General features: G+C 34.6%; 1 long non-coding RNA gene across 4 annotated transcripts in view; it reads right to left on the bottom strand.

Moving 5' to 3' along the window:
* The window catches only part of LOC138922020 (uncharacterized), a 70,623-nt gene that overhangs the window by 27,680 nt on the left and 16,563 nt on the right, over positions 1-26,380 (bottom strand). For 2 of the 4 annotated variants that reach the window (XR_011435106.1, XR_011435105.1), the window contains 2 exons: positions 23,169-23,246; positions 18,212-21,894 (listed from right to left, as the gene is read on the bottom strand). This is a non-coding gene — a long non-coding RNA (uncharacterized lncRNA). Of the gene's footprint in view, positions 1-18,211; positions 21,895-23,168; positions 23,247-26,380 lie in introns of those variants that run through there. The other 2 variants (XR_011435108.1, XR_011435107.1) reach the window with 1 other exon arrangement.

Here is a 26,380-nt window from a genome sequence, read left to right as displayed (position 1 = left end):
CTGTAATCAAAAACCTCCCAACACAGAAAATTCCAGGATCAGATGGCTTCACTAGTGAATTCTACCAAACTCTTAAGCAAAAATTAATGTCAATCCTTCTCATACTCTTCCAAAAGTTGAAGAGGATGGAACACTCCAAACTCATTTTATGAGGCAAGAATTATCCTGACACCAAAGCCAGATAAAGGACAATATAAGAAAACTACAAACCAATAGCCCTAAAGAATATAGATGCAAATTTTCTTGTCAAAATACTAACAAATCAAATTCAACAGTACATTACAAGTATCATAGACTATGGTCAGGTGTGATTTACCTGCGGGATGCTAGTGATTCACCATACACAAATAAATAAATGTCATATACCACATTAATATCATAAAAAACAAAAAAAATACGACCATTTCAGTAGATGCAAAAAAAATTGACAAAATCAGTTTCCCTTCATGATAAAAATGCTCAAAATTTGGGTATTGAAGAAATACACTTCAACATGAAACATCCCATATATGACAAACCCACATCCAACATCATACTCAATGCTGAAAGATTAAAAGGTTTTCTTCCAACATCAGGAAGAAGAAAAAGGGTGCTCACTGTCATGAATCTTTTTCCATATAGTACTGGCAATCATAGATAGAACACACAAGAAAAAAACTAAATAAAAAGCATCCAAATCAGAAAGAAAGAAGTAAAAGTGTCTTGGTGTTTGCAGATGATATAATTTTTATATTTTACATATAGATCTTTAGATCTTAAGTATAGAAAAATCTATATAAAACTTTTAGATTTTACATATAGAAAATCTAAAGACTCAAGAAAAAACTGTTATAACTAATCAACAAATTCTACAAAGTCGCAGAATACAAAATCAACATACAGAAATCAATTACATTTCAATACTCTAACAATGAAACATCTGAAAAAAATAAAGAAAACAATCCCACTCAAAATAGCGTGAAAAACAATAAAACACTAAGGAACAAATTTAACCAAGGGGATGAAAACTCTGTACACTGAAAACTACAAGACTCTGATGAAAGAAATTTCAGAAGACCCCCCAAAATGGCGAGATATTCCGTGTTCGTGGATAAAAGGATAGTATATTGTTAAGATGTTCATGCTACACAAAGCATCTGTAGATTCAATGCAATCTCTGTCAAAATTTCAATGGCATTTTTGACAAAAATAGAAAAAACAATCATAATATTTGTAGGGAACTACAAAAGACCCTGAATACCCAGAGAAATCCTGAGAAAGAACAAAGCTTGAGGTATCACACTTCTTGATTTCAAACTATACTGCTAAGCTATAATAATCAAAAGAGTATAGTAGTGGCATATAAATAGGCACATAGAACAAAGAACAGAATCTGGAGCCCAGAAATAAACCCACACACATACAGTCAATTAATATCTGACACAGGAGCAGAGAATACTGAAAGGATAAAGGCTATTCCCCTTAATAAATGGTGCTGGGAAAACTGGATAACCACATTCAGAAAATGAAATTGGACCCCTATCTCATACTACTTACAAAAATAACGCAAAATGGAATAAATGCTGAAACATGAGAACTGAAACCATAAAACTCCTAGAAGAAAAGATCAGGCAAGTTATCCTTGACATTGGTGTTGGCAACATATTTTTGTATATAAGAAAAGCACAAGAAATAAGAGTAAAAATTAAGTGAGACTACATCAAACTAAAAAGCTTCTGCACAGCATAAGTAACAATCAACAAAATAAAAAGACAGCTTATGGGATGAGAGAATATATTTGCTCTTTATATATGAGAGGTTAACATTTACTTTTTTATTTTTTAGTATTTGATTTTTCCTTTGGTCTTTTTTTTCCTTTTTGAGGAAGATTATCCCTGAGCTAACATCCGCTGCCAATCCTCCTTTTGCTGAGGAAGAAGACTGGCCCTGAGGTAACATCCATGCCCATCTGCCTCTGCTTTCTATGTGGGACGCCTACCACAACATGGCTTGCCAAGCGGTGCCATGTGCACACCCGGGATGAGAAGCGGCAAACCCCGGGTCACTGAAGCAGAATGTGTGCACTTAACCGCTGCACCCTGGCCAGCCCCCCTTTGTTTTTTAATTGATGTAGCACTAAAGTGACTATTTCATTTGCATTTTTTATGACAAAAGTGAATTATGATCCTAATGGGATATACAAGTGGTCCTATGAGGCTGGTGATAGTCTTGTCATTTCTAGATTTGCCAGGGCTGTCTGTGGCCAGAGTGGCATTTCTTTTCTCTCTTTTTTTATTGAGTTCATAATAGTTTACATCATTGTGAAATTTCAGTTGTACATTATTTCTTGTCTGTCACCAAATAAATGCTGCCCTTCACCCCCTGTGCCCATCCGCTACCCACCTTCCCCTGGTAACTACTGAACTGTTTTCTTTGCCCATGTATTTTTTTTATATTTCACATATAAGTGAAATCATATGGTGTTTGTCTTTCTCAGTCTGGCTTATTTCACTTAGCATAATACCCTCCAGGTCCATCCATGTTGTTGCAAATGGGATGATTTTGTCTTTTTTATGGCTGAGTAGTATACCGTTGTATGTATATACCACATCTTCTTTATCCAACCATTAGTTGATGGGCATTGGATTGTTTCCACATCTTGGCCATTGTGAATAGTGCTGCAATGACATAGGGGTACATATGTTACTTTGGATTTTTGATTTCAAGTTCTTTGGATAGGTACTGAGTAGTGGGATAGCTAGGTTACATGGCATTTCTATTTTCATTTTTTTGAGGAATCTCCGCAGTGTTTTCCACGGTGGCTGCACCAGTTTGCATTCCTACCGGCAATGTATGAGCATTCCCTTTTCTCCACATCCCCGCCAACAATTGTTGTTTTTTGTCTTGGTAGTTATAGCCCTTCTGAGTGGTGCAATGTGATATCTCATTGTAGTTTTGATTTCCATTTCCTTAATGATTAGTGATGTTGAGCATCTATTCATGTGTGTGTTGGCCATCTGTATATCTTCCTTTGAAAAATGTCTGTTCATATCTTCTGCCCATTTCTTGATAGAGTTTTTTGGGGGTTTTTTTGTTGTTGAGTTGTATGAGTTCTTTATAAACTTTGAGAATCAACCTCCTGTCTGATAAATGATTTTCAAATATTTTCCCCCAGTTGATGGGTTGTCTTTCCATTTTGTTCATGGTTTCCTTTGCTCTGCAGAAGCCTTTTAGTTTGATATAGTCCCATCTATTAATTTTTTCTTTTGTTTCCCTTACCTGAGGAGACATGGATTCAAAAAGATGTGGCTAAGACAAGTGTCAAAGAGTTTACTCCTTATATTTTCTTTTTTTTTAATTTAAATTTTTGTTTTTATAGCAGTGACATTGGATTATATTATATAACTTTCAGATGTACATCATAATATATTTCAAATTCTGTGTAGATTACATCATGTTCACCACCCAAAGACTAATCATAATCCACCACCACACATATTTGCCTATTCATCCTTTCCCTCCCCTCTCTCCCCCTTCCCCTCTGGTAACCACTAATCCAATCTCTGTTGCTATATGTTTGTTTGTCTTTGATTTTATCTTCTATTTATGAGTGAGATCATAGGGTATTTGACTTTCTACCTCTGACTTATTTCACTTCCCATAATACCCTCAAGGTCCATCCATGTCGTCACTAATGGCTGGATTTCATCCTTTCTCATGGCTGAGTAGTATTCCATTGTGTATATATACCACGTCTTCTTTATCCATTCGTCCCTTTATGGGCACCTAGGTTGCTTCCAAGTCTTGGCTGTTGTGAATAATGCTGAAATAATCATAGGGGTGCATGTATCTTTATGCATTTGTGTTTTCAAGTTCTTTGGATAAATACCCAGCAGTGGAATAGCTGGATTATATGGTAGATCTATTCTTAATTTTCTGAGGAAACTCCATGCTGTTTTCCATAGTGGCTGCAGCAGTTTATACTTCCACCAGCAGTGTATGAGGGTTCCCTTCTCCCCACATGCTCTCCAACACTTGTTGTTTCCTGTCTTGTTAATTATAGCCATTCTGACTAGACTGAGGTGATAGCTCATTGTAGTTTTGATTTGCATTTTGCTGATAGTTAATGATGTTGAACATATTTTCATGTACCTGTTGGCCATCTGTATATCTTCTTTGGAGAAATCTCTGTTCAGATCTTTTGCCCATTGTTTAATTGAGTTGTTGATTTTTTGTTGTTGAGACATATGAGTTCTTTGTATATTTTGGATCTTAACACCTTATCAGATATAGGGTTTGCAAATATCTTCTCCCAAATGTAAGGTTGTCTTTTCATTTGGTTGATGGTTTCCTTTGGTGTGCAGAAGCTTTTTAGTTTGATGTAGTCCCATCTGTTTGTTTTTTATTTTGTTTCCCTTGCCCGGTCAGACATGGTACTTGAAAATATGCTGCTAAAACCACTGTCAAAGAGCGTGCTGCCTATGTTTCCTTCTAGAACTTTCATGGTTTTGGGTCTTACATTCAAGTCTTTAATGTATTTTCAGTTGACTTTTGTGCACGATGTAAGATGATGGTCTACTTTCATTCATTTTCCTTCTGGCTGTCCATTTTTCCCAACACCACATATTGAAGAGACTCTACTTTCTGCATTGTATGCTCTTGGCTCCCTTGTCGAATATTTGCTGTCTATAGATGTGTGGGTTTATTTCTGGGTTCTCCATTCTGTTCCATTGATCTATGTGTCTATCTTTGTGCCAGAACCATGCTGTTTGGTTACTATAGTTTTGTGGTATAATTTGAAATCAGGGAGTGTGTTACATCCAGCTTTGTTCTTTTTCCTCAGGATTCCTTTGGCTAAGGGGGTCTTTTGTTGTTCCATAGAAATTTTAGGATTCTTGGTTCTATTTCTGTGAAAAATGTTGTTGAAACTTTGATAGGGATTGCATTGAATCTATAGATTGCTTTGGGAAGGATGGACATTTTAACTATGTTAATTCTTCCAATTCAAGAGCACAGAATATCTTTCCATTTCTTTGTGTCTTCAATTTCTCTCAACAATGTTTTATAGTTTTCAGTGTACAAATCTTTCACTTCTTTGGTTAAGCTTATTCCTACGTACTTTATGCCTTTAGTTGCAATTGTAAATGGGATTGTATTCTTAATTTTTCTTTCTGCTACTTCGTTGTTAGTATTTATAAATGCAACTGATTATTGTATGTTGATTTTGCATCCTGTGACTTGACTGTCTTCATTTATTATTTCTAAAAGGTTTTTAGTGGACTCTTTAGGGTTTTCTATATATAAAATCATGTCCTCAGCAAATAGTGACTGTTTCATTTCTTTTCCAATTTGGATCTCTTTTATTTCTTTTTCTTACCTGATTGCTAAGGATAGGACTTCCAATACTATGTTAAATAAGAATGGCAAAAGTGGGCATCCTTGTCTGGTCCCTGTTCATAGAGGGATAGCTTTCAGTTTTTCTCCATTGAGAATGATATTAGTTGTGGGTTTGTCATATATTGCCTTTATCATGGTGAGGTATTTCCCTTCTATACCCATTTTATTTAGAGTTTTTATCATAAATGGATGCTGTATCTTGTCAAATGCTTTCTCTGCATCTATTGAGATGATCATGTGATTTTTTATTCCTCATTTTGTTAATGTGGTGTATCACATTGATTTATTTGTTGATGTGGAACCATCCCTGCATCCCTGGAATACAACCCACTTGATCATTATGTATGACCTTTTTAATGCATTCTTGTATTCAATTTGCTAGTATTTTGTTGAGGATGTTTGCATTGATGTTCATCAGTGATATTGGCTTATAATTTTCTTTATTTCTGTTATCCTTGTCTTGTTTTGGTATCAAGATAATGTTGGCTTCATAGAATGAATTGGGAAGCCTCATTTTCTCCTCAATTTTTTGGAACAGTTTGAGAAGGATAGGTATTAAGTCTTCTTTGAATGTTTGGTAGAATTCACCAGGGAAGCCATCTGGTCCTGCAGTTTTATGTTTTGGGAGGTTTTTGGTTACTGTTTCAATCTCCTTACTGGTGATTGGCCTATTCAAATTCTCTATGTCTTGATCCTGTTTTGGAAGGTTGTATGATTCTAAGAATTCATCCATTTCTTGTAGATTATCCAATTTGTTGGCATGTAGCTTTTCATAGTATTCTCTTACAATCTTTTGTATTTCTGAGGTATCTGTTGTAAATTCTCGTCTTTCATTTCTGATTTTATTTATTTGAGCCTTCTCTCTTTTTTCTTGTTGAATCTAGCTAAAGGTTTGTCAATTTTGTTTACCTTTTCAGCTAACCAGTTCTTGGTTTCATTAATTTTTTCTTTTTTTTTAAGTCTCTATTTCATTCATTTCTTCCCTGATTTTTATGATTTCCTTCCTTCTGCTGATTTTGGGCTTTGGTTGTTCTTCCTTTTCCCGTTCTTTTAGGTCCTTTTTCAGGTTGTTCGCTTGGGATTTTTCTTGTTTGTTGAGATAGGCCTGAATTGCCATAAACTTTCCTCGTAGAACCACTTTTGCTGTATCCCATACATGTCGTATTTTCATTTTCATTTGTCTACAGATATTTTTTGATTTCTCTTTTGATTTCATCCTTGACCCAATCATTGTTCACTAGCATTTTGTTTGATCTCCACATTTTTGTGGCTTTTCTGATTTTCTTCCTGTAGTTGATTTCTAATTTCATAACTTTGTGGTCAAGAAAGATGTTTGGTATTATTTCAGTCTTCTTAAATTTATTGAGATTTGTTTTGTAGCCTAATATGTGATTTATCCTGGAGAATGTTCCATGTGCATTTGAAAAGAATGTGTATTCTGTGGTTTTTGGATGGAATGTTCTATGTATATCTACTAAGTCCATCTAGTCTAAAGTGTCATTTAAGGCCTGTGTTTCTTATTGATCTTCTGTTTGGATGATCTAACCATTGGTGTAAGTGGAGTGTTAAAGTCCCCTACTATTATTGTGTTACTGTCTATTTATCCTTTTATGTCTGCTAATAGTTACTTTATATATTTAGGTGCTCCTATATTGGGTTCATAGATATTTACAAGTGTTATCTCCTCTTGTTGGATTGTTCCCTCTATCATTATGTAGTGCCTTTCTTTGTGTCTTGTTACAGTTTTTGTTTTAAAGTCTATTTCACCTGATATAAGTATTGCTACCCCTTCTTTCTTTTCTTTGCCATTTGCATGGAATATCTTTTTCCCTCCTTTCACTTTCAGTTTGTGAGTGTCTTTAGTTCTGAAATGTGTCTCTTGTATGGAGCATATATATTTGTCTTGTTTTTTATCCAATTGGCCACCCTATTTCTTTTGATTGGAGCTTTTAGTCCATTGACACTCAAAGTAGCTATTGATAAAAATATATTTATTGCCATTTTGTTACTTTTTCTTCTGGGTGTTTTAGTAGTTCTTCTCTGTTCCCTTCTTCTTCTTCTCTTGCTCTCTTCCCTTGTATTTTGATGGCTTTCTTTAGTATTGTGCTTGATTTCTTCCCTCTTACTTATTTGTTTCCTTATTATATGTTTCTGGTTTGTGATTACCATGAGGTTTCTATATAATATTCTACGTATATGGCAATGTATAATGAGTTGATAGTCTCTTTAGCTTGACATCTTTCTAAAAGCTCTATTCTTTTAATCATCTCCTCCCACATTTTATGTTTTTGAAATCACATCTAGTCTCTTGTTTTGTGTGTGTCTATCCACTACCTTCTTATTGTAATAGAAAATTTTAGTACTTTTGTCTTTTAACCTATATGTCATCTTCATACGTGGTTGCTCTACTTCCTTTACTGTATTTTTCCTTTATCATTGATTTTATTGCCTGTTTATTTTTGATAATTTTCTTATCCCTATTTGTGGTCTTCTCTTTCCCCCTTAAATAACCCCCTTCAGCATTTCATGTAGAACTGGTTTCTTGGTGATAAATTCCTTTAATTTTTGCTTGCCTGGGAAGTTCTTTATCTCTCCTTCCATTCTGAATGATAACCTTGCTGGATAGACTATTCTTGGCTGTAGGTTTTTTCCTTTCAGCACTTTAAATATGTCTTGCCACTGTATTCTAGCCTGTAAGATTTTGGCTGTGAAGTCCACCAATAGCCTTATGGACTTTCCTGTTTGTGTCACTTGTTGCCTTTCTCTTTCCACTTTTAGGATCCTCTCTTTATCTATAATTTTGGACATTTTAATTGTTATGTGTCTTGATGTGGGCCTGTTGGTATTCATCTTGTTTGGTGTTCCCTGTGCTTCCTGTACTTGGGTGTCTGTTTCCTTCCTTAGGTTAGGAAAGTTTTCAGCTATTATTTCTTCAAATAGATTCTCTGCCTGTTTGTCTTTCTCTTCTTCTTCTAAGATACCTATAATATGAATGTAATTGCACTTGCTATTGTCCCAGAGTTCCCTTAGACTGTTCTTATTCTGTCTAATTCTTTTTTCTTTTATCTGTTCAACTTGGGTGATTTCCTCTAGTCTTTCTTCCAGCTTGCTGATACATTCTTCTGTATCATCTACTTTGCTATTGAGTCCCTCTAGTGAATTTTTCATTTCCAATATTGTATTCTTCATTTCTGATTGGTTGTTTTTTATCTTTTCCAATTCTTTGTTGACATTCTCACTGTGTTCTTTCAGTCTTCTCTCAATCTCAGCTAGTATCCTTATGAGGTTTTGTTTGAACTTTTTGTCAGGTAAATTGCTTATTTCTGTTTCATTTCATTCTTTTTCTGGGGTTTCGTCCTGTTCCCTTGCTTGGAATGTATTGCTTTGCCTCCACATTATGCCTTTTTCTCTGTGTTTATATGTATGCATTAGGTGAGTCAGCTTTGTCTCCTGAGCTTGAAGTGGCCTTATGTAAGAGATACCTTTTGAGGCTCAGAGCTTCCCTTTCATCACCAGTCCAAATGATCTAAGAGTGAATCCTGTTTGGGCTACTTGTGTCCTTCTGCTGTGGCAGAGTTGCTCTTACTGCAGGTACACAAGAAGTCTAGTTTTTCCTTCCCTGGCTGGCTGTTTGTAAATTGGGTTTGAGCAGCACCAGCACCATTGGCTGCAAGGTCTAAGAGCATGCTCCTGTTGTGGTTTTCCTGTTAATTGAGTAGGTACCCAGTGTAGCTGGTTGCTAGGCTCAGGGGCTTACAGTTGCTGTGGCCCTCAGACCTGTAAGGCTATTGTCAGCTCTCTTAGGACTGCTGCTGTGTGTGGCTGGCCTTAGGCATGGGAGCACCTCATTGTTTCAGGCTTTGAAAGGTGGAGTCAATCCTCTTTTTGGCTTATTGTGAAGCACAAGTCTTCTGCCACTGATGAGCCCCACCCCCCACAGGTCCACACACACTGTCAACACAGCTCTGGTTAGTGCACACACCCCATCCCCAGGAATGTACCCAGTTGCCCAAGTGCAGAGGCTCCCATCTCTCCACCAACTCTCCCCACAGTTTACCTGGTCCTCACACAGGCCCTGCCCCACAGAGGTGGACACACTCTCCTACCTGTAGAGGATCAAGGCACCCAGTCTAGGCAGGCAGAGAAGTAGCCAGAGGGCTTTTTGTTGGGTGGGGCCAGTCTCTAGGACTGGCTTCTTGCTCTAGCTGAACTGGATTAAATCTGCACTCTAGTGTGTGTGGCAGACCCCTGGGCTATCAGGCCAGGTGAAGAACTTCAATGGTGTCTGCAAGCATCTGTGTCAATATGCCTGGATTAGGTCACAACAATGGCCACCATAAGTCTCAGTCTCTAGAGAGGTCTCAACTCTCACTGAGATGCACCCAGAGCCTACCAGTTGAGTCTCTTTTTACCAAAGGACTGTGAAGCTGTCTTTTTGTTGATTTGGTGTTGCTCTCTGAGAAGGGTGAATTTGAGCATGGGCCATTTAGGAGCCAGGTTTATTAAGAATTCCTCTGATAGCTTTTCTGGGGGTATTCCCTGCTGCAGTTAATAGCCAGTAGAGGCAGATAGTAGGACACTCATCCCAGTTGTGCTGAGTCTGAAGGATGCTTATAGTGGTAATGTGCCACTTCTAAGGTCCCCACTTCTCCAGGGAGGGCTACATACCTTAGTGTGGCTCCCACCTGGCCAGCTGTGAAGGTCAGCAGCTTGCCAAGTTGGCTTTTTTCTCTCTAGAAGGAATTTCTGCCTATTCTGCTTCAGTCAAGACTGTCCCTTGTGGGGGTTCTTTTAATCCAGTTTTCAGTTTTCTCTCCAGGGTAATTTTTCCAAGAATACTTGTAACCTGGTTGTGTTTGGGGGAGGAGGTGGGTTCAGAATCTGCCTACACTGCCATCTAGATGAGACCTTCTAAGATTTTTATGATTTCAGTTCTTACATTTAAATCTTTAATATATTTACAGTAAATTTTTGTGTATGGTGCAAGATAATGGTCTACTTTCATTCTTTTACACGTGGTTATCCAGTTTTCCCAACACAATTTATTGAAGATACTTTCCTTTCTCCATTGCATGTTCTTGGTTCCCTTGTCAAAAATTGCTGTCTATAGATGTGTGGGTTTATTTCTTGGCTCTCTATTTTGTTCCAGTGATCCATCTGTCTGTTTTTCTGCCAGTACCATGCTGTTTTGATTATTATAGCTTTGTAATATATCTTGAAATCAGGTGAGTGTGGTACCTCCAGCTTTGTTCTCTTTTCTTGGGATTCCTTTGGCTATTCGGGATCTTTTGTTGTTATACATAGATTTTACAAATCTTTGTTCTATTTCTGTGAAAAATGTTATTGGAACTTTGATAGAGATTGCATTGAATCTATAGATTGCTTTAGGAAGTATGGACATTTTAACTCTGTTGCTTCTTCCAATCCAAGAGCACAAAATATCTTTCCATTTCATAATGTCTTCTTAATTTCTTTCAATGATGTTTTATAGTTTTAAGTGTACAAGTCTTTCACCTTTTTGATGAAATTTATTCCTAGATATTTTATTCTTGTTTTTTCAATCGTAAATGGGACTGTATTCTTAATTTCTCTTTCTGCTACTTCATTGTTAATGTATAAAAATGCAAGTGATTATTCTATGTTCATTTTGTATCCTGCAACCTTACCATATTCTTTTATCATTTCTAAAAGTTTTTCAGTGGGTTCTTTAGGGTTTTCTATATATAAAATCATGTCATCTGCAAATAGTGACAGTTTCACTTCTTCCTTTCCAATTTGGATCTATTTTACTTCTTTTTTTTTTTTTTTTGCCTGATTGCTCTGGCTAAAACTTCCAATACTATGTTAAATATGAGTTTTGAAAGTGGGTGTGCTTGTCTGGTTCCTGTCCTTAGAAGGATAGCTTTCTGTTTTTCTCCATTGAGTATGATATTAACTGTGAGTTTGTCATATATAGCTTTTATTGTGTTGAGGTACTTTCCTTCTATACCCATTTTATTCAGAGTTTTTATCATAAGTGGATGCTGTATCTTGTCAGATGCTTTCTCTGTATCTATTAAAATGATCACGTGATTTTTATTTCTTTATTCTGTTAATGTGGTGTATCATGTTGATTGATTTGTGGATGTTGAACCATACCTGTATCTCTGGAATAAATCTCACTTCATAATGTTGTATGATCATTTTAATGTATGGTATTCTATTTGCTAATATTTTGTTGAGGATTTTTGCATTGATGTTTGCGAGCAATACTGCCCTACAATTTTCTTTTTTTGTATTGTCCTTGTCTGGTTTGGGTGTTTGGTATGTTGGCCTTCTATGATCTTATACATTGAAATTCCAAACAGTCAACTAAGAAACTGTTGGATCTAAATAATGAATTAAATAAAGTTGCAAGATAGAAAATCAATGCACAGAAATGAGTTGTATTTCTATACACTAACAATAAATCATCTGGAAAAAATAAAGAAAACTATCCTTTTCACAATAGCATCAAAAACAATAAAATATCTGGGAATAAATTTAACCAAGGAAGTGAAAAACTTGTACAATGAAAAGTACAAGACTTTGCTGGGAGGCATAGAAGACACATAGAAATGCAGGGCCATTTATGTTCATGGATTGGAAGAGTTAACATTGATAAAATGTCCATGTGTCCAAAGCCATCTATAGTTTCAACACAATCTCTAAGTTATTCTAATGGCATTTTCACAGAAATATAAAAAAGTGGCCCTAACATTTGTATGGAGCTACAAAAACACTGAATAATCAAAGAAATATTGAGAAAGAAGGACAAAGCTGGAGGCATCATGCTTCCTGATTTCAAACTATACTACAAGGCTAGAGTAATTAAAACATTATTGTATTGGCATAAAAATAGGCATGTAGATCAATGAAACAAAATAGAGAACCCAGAATTAAACCTCACATATACTGCCAAGTAATATTTGATAATGGAGGCAAGAATATCCAGTGGGGAAAAGAAAGTCTCTTCAACAATAGTGCTGGTAAGACTGGATAGCCACATGCAGAAAATGACACTGGACCCCTATCTCACATCATTCACAAACATTAACTCTAAATGGATCAAAAATTAAATCTAAGACCTGAAACCATAAAAGTCCTACAAGAAAAGATAGGGAAAAAGTGAATGAACATTGGTCTTGACAATGATATTTTTGAATATGACACCAAATGCACAAACAATAAAAGCAAAAATCAACACGTAAGATTAAATCAAACTTAAAAGCTTCTGTACCGCAAAAGAACGAATCAAGAAACTGAGAAGGCAACCTATGGAATGGGAGAAAATATTTGCAAACCATGTATCAGATAAGGAGTTAACATCAAAAATTTATAAAGAATTTATACAACTCAATAACAATAACAATAAAAATCTGATTTAAAAATGGGCAGAGGAACTAAATAGATATTTTTCCATAGAAGATATCAAAATGGCCAATGAGTTGATAAAAATTTTCTCAACATCACTAACCATCAGGGAATGCAAAGCAAAATCACAGTGAAATACCACCTCACACCTGTTAGGATCACTACCATCAAAAAGACAAGAAACAAGTGTTGGCAAGAGTGTGGAGGGACAAAAACTCTCGTTCGTTGCTAGTAGGATGCAAAACGGTATAGCTACTTTGGAAGAACATTTGGAGTTTTCTTACAAAACTACATTCTTACCATAGGATCCAGCAGTTGAACTCCTTGGTATTTATTCAAATGAGTTGAAAACTTATGTCCACACAAACACCTGCTCACAAATGTCTACAGCAGTTTTATTTATAACTGCCAAAATTTGGAAGCAAGCAAGATGTCCTTCAGTAGGTGAATGAGTGTATAACATGTTACAACTCTAGACAATGGAATATTATTCAGTGCTAAAATAAATAAAGTCATGGAAGTCAAGAGGAACCTTAAATGCATATTACTAAATGAAAGAAGCCAATCTGAAAGGACTATATATCATGATTCTAACTATACGACATTTTGGAAAAGTCAAAATTATGGAGACAGTGAAAAGATCAGTGGTTGCCAAGGGGGAGGTGGCAGGGAGAAACAAATAAGTAAAGCATAAAGGATTTTTAGGGCAGTGAAAATATTTTCTATGATAGTATAACTGTGGACACGTCATTATGCATTTTTCAAAGCGCATTGAATGTATAACACCAAGAGTGAACGTGAATGTAATCTCTGGGCCCTGTGTGATAATGATGTGTAAATATAGGTTCATTGGTTGTAAAAAATGATCCACTCTGTTGTGAGATGTTGATAGTGAGTGAGGCTGTATGAGTGTGAGGGCAGGGTTATATGGGAAATCTCTGTACTTTCCACCAAATTCTGCTATAAATATAAACTGCTCTAAAAAATCTATTTTAAAAAACACACAAAAAAGATTTTTGAACAAATCTACATCCAGTCTTGACTAAAAACGAGGCAAAATAAAGAAAAATTAACAAACACATTTTTAAAATCTCCCCCCAAAGCAAGTATCACACTTAATATTGAAGTTCTAGAAATATTAAAATTAAACTTATTATGAAGACACTGCCACAATTCCATAACATTATTCTGGAATTGGAACCTTATGGCAGTTATAGTGTTGTAATGGTCAAATCTCCCTTTAAGACAACATGCTGAGAGGAGTAGATTTGACTAAGCCCTCAGGTCATGCAAATTTGAATCTCCTGCTGCATTCACACTGAAATCATGCTTCTCCTGGTCTGCTCCCAGGCAATGACTGAGCACCACAGGATTACTAGAACTGAGTTATTTTTGTTCAAAGTGGAACTTTTCTAATGGTCAACATTCACTTGTTGGAGATCTCTTACTAGTCTGGATGAAACTGCCTCAAGTCTGAACTGTAGCTTGAGGTTCTTCTTACCTAATCTTTCTCTCCATCTCTCCTTTCCCAGGTGTTTTCCCAAATAAACCTTCACATCTAATTCAGATTTTGCTTCTGCTTCTCAAAGGACCTTACCTGAAACACAGTCAATCTAATTAGACAAGATAATGAAATAAAAGGTGTATAACCTGGATTTTCCCAAGAGAAAAGAAAACATATTTCCCTGAAAAGATTTGTACAAAACTGTTCACAGTGGCTTTATTAGTATTTGTCAAAAACAGAAAACAAACAAAATGTCCATCAACAAATGAATGGACAAATCATGATATGTCCACACAGTGGAATACTATATAGTGATAAAAAAGGAATGAAGTGCTGATATAGGCAACAATGTAGATGAATATTATTTCATTATACTGAGAGAAGGAAGTCAGACAAAAGAAGAGTTCATACTGCATGATTTCATTCATGTAAAATTCCAGGAAATGAAAGATAATCTATATTGACAGAAAGCAGAGAGATGCTTCCCTGGAAGCAGGGGTAGAGAGCAATGGATTGCAAAATAACATAAGAAGACTTTTTGATTTGTTCAAAATGTCTATTATCTTTATTTTGGTGATGGTTTCATCGATGTATATATATTTCAAGCCTCATCAAATTGTACAATTTACACATTTGCAGATTATTGTACATCAATTATATCTCAAAATTATAAAGATAAATGGTATGCATATCAGAAAGATAAAATTATTGCTAGTTTTGGAAGAATAATCTAAATGAAAAATCCAATAAATAGATGAAAGTTCTCATAAACAGTAATGTGGAAGATTACAAAGAAAATATAGTTTTCCATTATTTTCTACAGTTAAGATGTATAAAATGAAATGGAGGGACTTTATGACAATGATACTCTGAGAAAACACATCCATCTCCCTTCTTACCCCAGATCAATAAAATAAATCCATACCAGAACCAGAGAACAAGAAAGAGTGCAATTAGCATAGGCATTTCTAGAAAATCAAAGCATATAGAATTAGATGGGCAAGAGCAGAGAAAACCACGGTCCACAACACAGACATGGGAAAAATATTGCAAAAGTAAGAGCAGGTACACAGAAATTTCAAGGTCAGAACTAATTCAGTGTAGGAAGGAAATTAGAGTATTTGGATGCTTAATGAAAGTAAGATAGGCTAATTGCATTCTCCATTTCATATCCCAAACTTATATTGACTGAGAGGCAGTTTATCCCCAAGTTAAAAATTATAAGTGACATTTTAAAGGGAATCATTTATTTATCAGAGAAGAAACTCTTGGTGTTCATGTAGGGATTTGGAAAAAAATTAGAGAAGAGCTTGAAATAATTCTGGACACTTGTGAACTATTGAAACAGAAATGTAGGGTAATGTTGCCCAAAATGGAAAAATGTGATATCCACCGCCAGAAAATAATAAATAAAACCTACATATTTTGGTAATTGGTAGATCACCTGATTGTCAGCCTACTCTATTCCTACATACAATAAAGTCTGATGGTCAACATGCTCTAATCATTCACAGACAGCCCACAATTAAGTCACCCATTCAGGGAAGTGGCCTGTTGTGGAGCTAGACATATATGACTGCATAGAAAGTCCATAAAATCTACCTACAAAAAAATCTAGTTTTTCAATCATAGATATGAACAGATAAACAAAGCTCATCTGATAGTTAAGGAAAACCAAAAAAAGAAAACAAATAGATAAACAATGAGAGCAAGTAAACACGTAGGGAAGAGCAATAATTCAGGAAATTATACACATTTTCAAAGAATTTCAAAAGAATAATATATCCATAAAAAAGGAACAGACAATTATGTGTAAGGAATAATGCAAGAATGAGAATAAACTATTGGGAATAAAAAATATAATTACAGACGCAAAACCTATACTTTGCAAAAGAAGACATAAAAATGGCCAACAGGTACATGAACATGTGTTCAACATCACTAATTATCAGGGAAATGCAAATCATAATGAGATATCACTTCACACCTGTTAGAATTGCTACCATCAAAAATACAAGAGATAAGTGTTGGGAATGATGTGGAAAAAAGGGAACCCATGTGCAGTATTGGCAGAAATGTAAATTGATACATCCACTACAGAAAACAGTACGGAGGTTCCTCAAATAAGTAAAAATAGAACTACCATCATCTAGCAATTCCACTTATGGGTATTTTATCTGAAAAAATATAAACACTAAATCAAAAAGATACAGGAACCTCGATGTTCATTGCAGCATTATTTACAATAACCAAGACATGGAAACAACCTAAATGTCCATAGATTGCTGAATGGATAAAGAAAATGTATATATATATAATGGAATATTATTTAACCATAAAAATGAATGAAATTTTGCCTTTTACAACAACATGGATGCACTTTGAGGGCATTATGCTAAGTGAAACAACTCAGACAGCAAAAAGGAAATGCCCCATGATCTCTCATATGTGGAATCTAAAACAAACAAAACAAAACCAAGCTCATGAATATAGAGAACAGATTAGTTGTTGCCTGAGGTGTGGGGTGGTGTGTGGGAAAAATGGGTGAGAGAGGTCAAAAGGTACAAATGTAAAGTTATAATATGAATAAAACATGGGGATGTAATGTACAGCACACTGACTACAGTTAATAATTTTGTATAGCATTTTTTAAAATAGCTAGAAGAGTGGATCTTGAGAATTATCATCATGAGAAAAAAATTGTAACTATGTATGGTGATGAATGTTTACCAAACTTGTTGTGGTGATCATTTTGCAATATATACAAATGTCAAATAATTATGGTGTACATCTGAAACTAATAGAATGTTATATCAATTATACTTCAATAAAAAGAAGAATAGCTGGTGGAATCTCTCTAAACAGAAAGAAAACAACAAAGAAGGCTTAACACTTCAAAAAAGAAAGTAAAATATCAAATTGATTAAAAATAGGTATAAATATAATAAATCCTACTTCACATGATTTAACTTTAAAACTTTTAAATTTAAAAGTAAATTTAAAACACCATTTGATATGTGACAATGTATATAGATGAAATACTTAGGAGAATTATATTTTAGAAGAAAGGATGATAAAGAAGCCTATATTTACCTGAAGTGTAACAGTGGAATGTATTAAGTCACATGTGTACATTATAACATCTAGAGCAACCAACAAGAAAAATATACAAAGTTATATGCTCTAAAACACCATAAATAAATAAAGACAGAATCTTTAAATAGTGTTCAAAAAACTCACAAGAAGATAAGAAAAGAAACAGGAACAATAAACAAAGGAGACAAACCAGAAACAATAAAACGTCAGTTTTAAGGGATAACATTCAGTAATCATCTTAAAAGTAAATGATATAAATACAGCAATCAAAATTTACCAATTAAGAAAGTCTCAATACACTTGGAAAGTAAACAACTCACTTCCTAATAGTTCAAGAGTTAAAGAGAAAGTCTCAAATAAAATTTGTAGGTACTAAAATTTAAAAAGTATAAAAAACTCTAATATGAAACCATAAAAATGATCATGCAAGCTGAAAGCATACAAAGTGATATTAATAATCAGTGGAAGAAATTGTGGTTATTCTGTAATCTTTACAAATTTGTGTCAAAAAGTTACAAAACCTCTTACATCTATAAATATATAAGAAAATAAAAAATATTTATATTTAATATTCTGTAATTTTAAACTTTATAAACTTTAAGGATTAAAGTGTTTTTAATTTTTTGTAAAAATTTTCTTTGAGGAGCCAGCCTGGTGGCACAGTGGTTAAGTTTGTGCACTCCACTTTAGTGGCCCAAGGTTCACAGGTTTGGATCCTGGGCAGAGACCTAGCACAGCTAATCAACCCACGGTGTGGCAGCATCCCACATAAAATAGAGGAAGATTGGCAATGATGGTAGCTCAGGGGCAATCTTCCGCACACCACACACACACACAATTTGATAAGTCATGCAGCAAAGTTTAATAAAGTATTTACTAAACATTTGGTCACAGGACAATTTTTATAAGTTATGCTTACTTCCATCTCCTGCACTAGAATTCCCAGAACAATTATTTTAGATGGAAACTTGTTAGGCCTTCTGGTCTAAACCATTCATTTGACAGAGTTCCTTTATTTAGATTTAGACATGTTCATTTGGAAACTACTTTATTAGCTTTAAACATATTTTTAGTCAAATAAATGCAGAGAAAAAAATCAAGAGTGCCTCTGGGTTGAATTTTCAAGAACAAAAATATTTTTCTCCAAACTCCCAAATTATGCAAATATATTACATATGCGTAAAATGGCTGGAAAGAAACACAGAAAGGTGTTTATCTTTGAAAAAGATTGTTGAATAGTTTGAACAGTGCTTGCTTTCCTCTCGTATAACATACTTTTCTATACTGTAGTAAATCATCATACTCCTTTCTAAATTTGGATCAACTTCCAATGTTTTATCCTTTGTGCTTTGACAGTCATGAAACACATCCGAGAGTTTCTTTAATGTATAAGTTTCTGCTGACATCACTTCCTCCGCATTATCTTCATCCTTTTTTATCACAACAGCTTTATCATTTATATCAATAAATTTACCTTTGCTAACTTCTTCTGGCTGCATAGCTAAAATCTCTCAAACATAGTGTCAATATTCCCAGGCAGCTATTTCTTCTATACTTCATTTATATTCCATTTGAATTTTACTTCCAGTTTTATCACTTTTATTTCTTTGCTGCACTTTTTTTTATTGGATAAATTTCATGCGTAACATTGTGTAAATTTTAGGTGTACATCATGTTACTTTGATACATTTATATACAGTAATATGGTTGCCATTGTAACAATATTTATTACATGGCATACTTAAAGTTCAATATTGTTGTCTATGTTCAACAAACTGTAAGTTAAATTTCTATGGCTACTTTAGTACGCATTACAAATTCATACCCTTAAACACCATCAATCTTATCTCCCCATGCCCCATTCTTTGGTAACCATCATTTCTACTCTGTGTTTTTTTACATATTTGATTCTTTTAGATTCCACATATAAGTGATATCATATAGTACTTGTCTTCCTTTTATGGTATATCTTAATTAACATAAATGCTCAAGGTCCATCTATGTTATCAAAATGGCAGGATATCCTCCTTAGTCATAGTTGAATGTTCCATTTTATATGTATATATATATATCACATTTTTTTATCCATTTATTTTTTGATGGGCATTTGGGTTGTTTACATTTCTTCACAATTGTGAATAGTGCTGTGATAACCATAGGGGTGCATATATCTTGTCAAGTTCCTGTTTTCATCTTCTTTCAGTGTATTCCCCAAAGTGGAAGTTCTGGATCATATGGTAGATTTATTTTTAATTTTTTGAGGAATCTTCATATTTTTTTAGATAGTGGGTGGACTAATTTACATCCCCACCAACAGGGACTGTATGTGTTCTTTTTTCACCCCATCCTCGCCAGCACCTATTGTCTGTTGCCTACTGGATGATAGCCATTCTAACAAGTATGAGGTGATATTTCATTGTGGTTTTTATTTGCATGTCTCTGATGATTAGTGATGTTGAGCATCTTCTTATGTACCTGCTGACCATTTTGATGTACTCTTTGGAAAAATGTCTACTTAGTTCTTCTGCCCATTTTTTAATTGGATTGCTTGGGATTTTTCTTAAATTATGTTAGTTCTTTATATATTTTGGATATTAACATCTTATCTGATATATGGTTTGCAAAAATTTTCTCCCATTCTGTAGGTTGTCTTTTTATTTTACTGTTTCTTTTGCTATGCAGAAGCTTTGAGTTTCATGTAGTCACATTTGTTAATTTTTGCTTTTGTTGTTTGTGCTTTTGTCATGTCCAAAAAAATGTTTGCCAAGACCAATATCTATGAGCTTCTTTCTTATATTTTCCGCTAGGAATTGTGCTGTATGAGGTCTTATGTTTAAGTCTTTTATCCGTTTTGAGTTAATTTTTGTGAGTGATGTGAGATAGGGTTCCAATTTCATTGTTCTGCACGTGTTTCTCCAGTTTTCCTAGTGCCGTTTCTTGGAGATCATCCTTCCACTATTGAGTACTTTTGACTCCCCTGATGAATATTAGTTGACTGTATATGCCAGGATTTAATTCTGGGACTTATTTCAAGAGGATCTAGGATTTTTTAGATTGCCTAAAGAGATAGTTCTCTGAGATGTCCCAGTCTTGTTACAAGGTTGTCAGAGGTCTCTGGCTCCAAAAACTAAGACTCTAATTTTACAGAGGCCAGCTTGTCTAATGGCTTTCTCTATTCTGAGAATTTGTTTTGATCAAATCTCTCTAGCACTTCAGAGAACTCTGGGAAAATTGTCTCAGGTGGCCTGAGAGTATGTCCAGGGATGTCTCAGTCTTGTGTTGAAACTTTAGGGATCTCCAAAGTAAAAGACATTCCTTAAACGTTTTCAGACTGTTGACATGGAAAGGCTATGTAACAGAGGAGTTAACTATTTTCATTCAAACTAGCCAGCTTAAGTGGCTCAAACCCAGAATCAAAGAGGGCAAGGACAATGGCTAGACTTTATATGCACCAGTTAGCCGTGTGATGGGATAAATCTTCAGAATGTACTTTATTTCTAATCCTGGTGAGCTTCTTTACATTGGAATGATTTGGGATGAGCATTGCTCCATAAAACTCATTCTCACTGGAAGAAAGTACATTCAAGGAAACTTGGGTCTACTAGCATGTCAGGAAAAAAAGAACTTTAAAATTTAAAGAGTTGATATTGGTCACTGTGGTGAAATTCTGTCTTAAACTATTGTTATTTAAAGAAAAACAATTAGAGCAACTGTCAAACTAAACACCTTTCCCTTCTCCTTCAAAGTCTCCTTTGATTCAGCAATTGACCAAGATTTTCTAGCCAGAAGATTTCTAGTGGGATTTGAGTGCAGGAATGCGCTCAGGGCATAATCTTAGGTTGAGTCAGAAGTTTTGGAGGGGTAACTGGAAATATTTGGGATTTGGCAACTGGCTCTGCCATTTAAAATTTCAGTCACATACTTATATCCGGCTTTCTTGCCAGGCTTCTGGCCATCTGTTCAGATGGCATGGTGCCTAAACTATGTTCTGTGCCAAGTCCCACCAAACATGAGTGTTAACCAATTTCAATTGCTCAACGGCACCAGGAGCAAGATACTTCATGTTTCTAGGTAAAACAAATTATTTTCTCAGGGCCTAGGGAGGGTACACACTTAATTATGGAATGAATGTTTCTTGGATTTTGGCATTTTCTCTAGCAAACATCTTCTGCTTGATATTTTAAGTTAGCATTTACTTTGTGTCCAGAAGAAAACAAACTATAATCTCAATAAATTTGGTTTCTTCTTTAACAGAGTTTTGTTTTACTTGTGCTGTGTGTATTCCACCAGATATTTAATCCCCCTCATCCTTGTTGACATTACGACATTCCACTAAAAACCTTGAAAGCTGTTGCTGTTATCAAATCATCCACAGAATTTTCAGTCACACCTTACATCAATACCACTTTAGAAAACACAAAAAAAGATTGTCATTTGGTTATTTGCTTCAAGTTTTCTGTCACTTTGAATGCAGTCTGGTTGATGCAGGAGGAGGGGTAAGGAAGAAGATCATCAATGATTTCATACTGTAAAGAAATGGTTAGAAATAGGCCCTACATTAAGCCTTAGATATAAGTATTCTTCCTTGTTTGACTTAAAGAATTGTTGTTTTGTTAAGAAATTGATTGAGGCAGGATGCTGTAATAAAAATAATATCTTAACAGGAGTTATGAAATTTAGTTCCTGCTTCGATTCAATTAGGGTTCAACTGACCCTATTTCCCTCACTTACAAAATGAGGTGGTTGAACTAGCTCAGGCATCAAAATATCAAATGTCTCCAATAACAGAAATTAATGAATTCAATGAGTATAAGAAAGAGTGACAACAGGAAATTCTGGGCCTTCTCAATAACTGAAGATTGCATTTCCCAAGTAAGTGGGATAGTCACTCTGAGAAACAGCCAATTATTCTCAAGGAAGTATGCAAACCCACTCTGTTCAGACTTGCGTTTTTTTCCAGAGAAATATGAACTCTGAATTTCTTGTGATTTCCCCCTATACTTAAATCTTGTCATTTGTATTAGTTTTCTAAGGCTACCATAATAAAATACCACAGACTGGGTGGCTTAAACAACAGAAATTTAGTTTTTCACAGTTTTGGAGGCTAAAAGTCCAAGATCAAGATGTTGTCAGGTTTACTTTCTTCTGTAGCCTCTCTCATTGGCTTGTAGATAGTCACATCCTCATTATGTGCTCACATTGTCTTTCCTCTCTGTGAGCATGTCTGTGTTCCAATCTCTTCTTATAAGGGCACCAGTCATATTTGATTTAGAACCACCCATATAACTTCATTTTACTTTACCTCTTTAAATGCCTTATCTCCAAATGCAATCATACTCTGATGTACTGGAGGTTAAACTTTCAACACATGAATTTTGGAACAAGATAATTCAGCCTATGACATCTTCTTTTAACTTTTAAAAATCATTGCATAGATAAATGCATGCAGGCTAAAAAAGATGTGTCTGGAACCCTAATGAGGACATAACCTTCAATTTGTCACCTCTGAACTAGAGTAATTTTTAAACATAAGCACAAATTCCTATAGAAGGGTACACAGGATTTCAAAAGGATAGGCAGACATGGAGAGTTTTCAGGAACCCAACATCCATGCCCCCTATATTTATATATTTTTACCCTAAATCTCACCTGTGTACTTCTAAAGTCCAGACTCAATCTAATCCTTCTGTCCAACTTACTCTTTCACTATTGATCTTCAAACACCTTACCAAAGAAAGGCAGATGTATCAAATTCTACCATGATGTATCATGTCAGAATTTTTTTTAAAATGCCACTTACCAAAAAAGGGAAAAATTCAAAATAGTTTTTAAATTTCTGACTGTCATCAGAGAGTGTACCCCTCCTGAGAAAAAGGACCTGGAGAGAAATAAAAGAAAACAGATTTGAGTGAAACTTCCAGAGTTAACAGTGTGAGGAGCTAAGCAAACCCTCTATTCAGCAAAATAACCATTTAACTAGTAAAAATATAAACAAAAAGGCTTTTAAAACCTCTGGAAATTGTTCAAATGGCATACGGCAAGTAGATTATCATTTATTCAAGAAAATCTACTAAATCTCGGTGAGAGTGGTGAGAGTTGATAGGATTTGAGCTGTGACGTGATTTCAATATCCCTTTCCCTGCTCAGTTTGATGGAAGTTCTATTCTGGATGGAAATGGCCAAAAAAAAAAGAGCTTCAACTCTTGTTGCCTTTGCTTGACCATATATGTGAGGGCTTATTTCTGGGCTCTCTATTCTATTGTACAGGTCTAAATCCCTGTCTTTACGTCAGTACTACACTGTTTGCATTACTGCAACTTTGCAACAAGTTTTGCAATCAAGCACTGTGAATTCTCCAACTTTGTTCTATTTCAAGATTGTTTTGGCTAATCAGTGTTCATTGAGATTCCAATGAATTGTAGGATGAATTTTGCTATTTCCACAAAAAAAAAAATTGGGATTTTGACAGGGACTTTGATACAGATTTTTGAATCTGTACATTGCTTTGTGTAGTGTTAAGATCTTAGCATTATTAGACCCCAATCCATAAACACAAGGTATATTTTACATTTATCTTCTTTAAATTGTTTCAGCCATATTTTGTAATTTTCAGTGTACAGTTCTTTTATTTCCTTGGTTAAGTTTATTCCTAAGTAATTTGTTGTTTTAATACTATTGTACGTGAGATTGTTTACTTAATATCCTTCTTGAATTGTTCACTGTTAGTGTATAGAAATGCAACTGATTTGTGTATTTTGCTTTTGTATTGTGCAACTTTGCTGAATCTATTTTTTAATTATAAGTTTTGTGTGTGTGTGTGGTATCTCTAGGATTTCCTACACATAATATCATGTCTTCTGTGAACAGAGATAACAGTAATTCTTCCTTTGCAATTTGGGTGTTTTTTATTTCTTTTTCTTTCCTAATTGCTCTAGCTAGAAATTCCAATAATATGTTGAATAAAAGTGGCAAAAGCAGGCCTTTTTCCTTTGTTCCTGATCCTGGAGAAAAAAACTGTCTTTTACCATTGAATATGACGTTAACTGTTGGGTTTTTAAATGTAGAATTTAATCTGTCGATGAATATTCTTTCTATTCCTAGTTTGTGGAGCATTTTTATTATGAAAAAATGTTGAATTTTGTCAAATGTTTTACATACATCAATTGATATAATTTTTTTCCTCATTCTCTTAATGTAGACTGCTACATTAATTTTCATACGCTGAACCATCCTTTCATTCCAGGAATGGATCCAACTTTGTCATTGTGTATAATCTTTTTAGTATGCTGCTGAATAATTTTACTAGCATTTTATTGAGTATGTCTGTCATTAGAGATATTGTTCTGTAGTTTTCTTTTTATGAAATGTTTTTGTCTGGCTTATGTATCAGGGTAATCCTGGCTTCAAATAAGGAGTTAGGAATTGTTTCTTCCTCTTCAATTTTCTTGAAAGAGTTTGAAAAGGATTAGTGTTAATTCTTCTTTAAATGTTTGACAGAATTCACCATTGAAGCCATATAATAGAGTTCTTTAGTTTGTCAGGAGATTTTTGGTCAATCTCCCTACCAGTAATAGGTCTATTCAAATTTTCTATTTCTTCATAATTCGGTCTTGGTATGTTTTGTTTCTAGGAATTTGTCCACTTCTTCTAGGTTTCCCAATTTGTTGGTATATATTTGCTTTTCGTACTCTTATAGTTGTTTTTATTTCTGTGAAATTGATAGTAATGTCCAATTTTTATTTCTGATTTTAGTAATTTGAATCTTCTCTCATTTTTTCTTAGTCAATGTGGCTAAACTTTGTCAATTTTATTGAACTTTTCAAGGGGCCAACTTGTGGAGTTTTTTTATTTTCTCCATAATTTTCCTCTACTCTATTTTATTTATCTCTCATCTTCATTATTTCCTTCCTTCTGCCTGCTTTGGATTTAGTTTGTTATTCTTTACCTAGTTCCTTAAGATATAGGTTAGGCTGTGGGTTTGAGATCTTTCTTCTTTTTTAATGTAAGCATGTATAGCTATAACTTTCTCTCTAAGAACTGCTTTTGCAACATCCTATATGATTTAGTATGTTGTATTTTTATTTTCATTTATCTCAAGGTGTTTTTATAACTTCTCCTATGATTTATTATTTGATATATTGGGTTGTTTAAGAGTGCGCTTTTTAAAATTTATTTATATTTGTGAATTTTCTAGTTTCCTCCTTTTTCAATTTCTAGTTTTACTCCATTGTGTAAGAAAAAGATACTTCATATGATTTTAACATTTTATAATGAATTAAGACTAGTTTTGTGTCCTAACATATGGTCTATCCTGGACAAAGTTCCATCTGGAACCTGAGAAAAATATGTGTTTTGCTGTTGTTTGGTGGAGTGTTCAGTATGTGTCTGTCAGGGTCAATTGGTTTGTAGTATTAGTCAAGTCTTCTATTTTCTTATGCACTTTCTGTCTGGTTGTTTTATACATTATTGAAAGTGGGATATTACATTCTCCGGTGATTTTTATAGAGCTGTCTTTTTCTCCCTTCTATTCTGTCAAGATGTGCTTCACACCTGTTGGAACTCTGATGTATGGTGCATGCATGTTTATAGTTATGATGTCTCCTTGGTGAACTGACCTGTTTATCAATATTTAGTATCCTTCTTTGTCTCTTGCAAAAGTTTTGACTTAAAGCCTATTTTGTCTGATATTTGTATAGTCACCTCAGCTATATTTTGGTTACTATTTGCATGTAATGTCTTTTTCCATGCTTTTATTTTATTTGTACACTTGATGATTTTTTCTTTTTGAAAATTGGGCATTTGGAAACACAGCCACCTTTCTCAGTCTTTTCAGACTGACTCAGTGCTGGGGAAGTCATCTTCTTAGCAAGACATGCTATGAGCTTTAGGATTAACCCATAATGAAGGCTTAAGGCCTTCCCTTGTTTTTTCTAAGCAAGAAAATTGCCTGGGTCTGTGTGTGGCTTTTTCTATTCCTTCATATACATGACTGCTTTTGAGTGTCTCAATTTA

This window comes from Equus caballus, chromosome X (assembly GCF_041296265.1).
Source record: "Equus caballus isolate H_3958 breed thoroughbred chromosome X, TB-T2T, whole genome shotgun sequence".
NCBI classification, from domain to species: Eukaryota; Metazoa; Chordata; class Mammalia; order Perissodactyla; family Equidae; genus Equus; species Equus caballus.
Note: the sequence above shows the minus strand (reverse complement) of the source record. Positions and strands in the feature narration are given on the sequence as shown.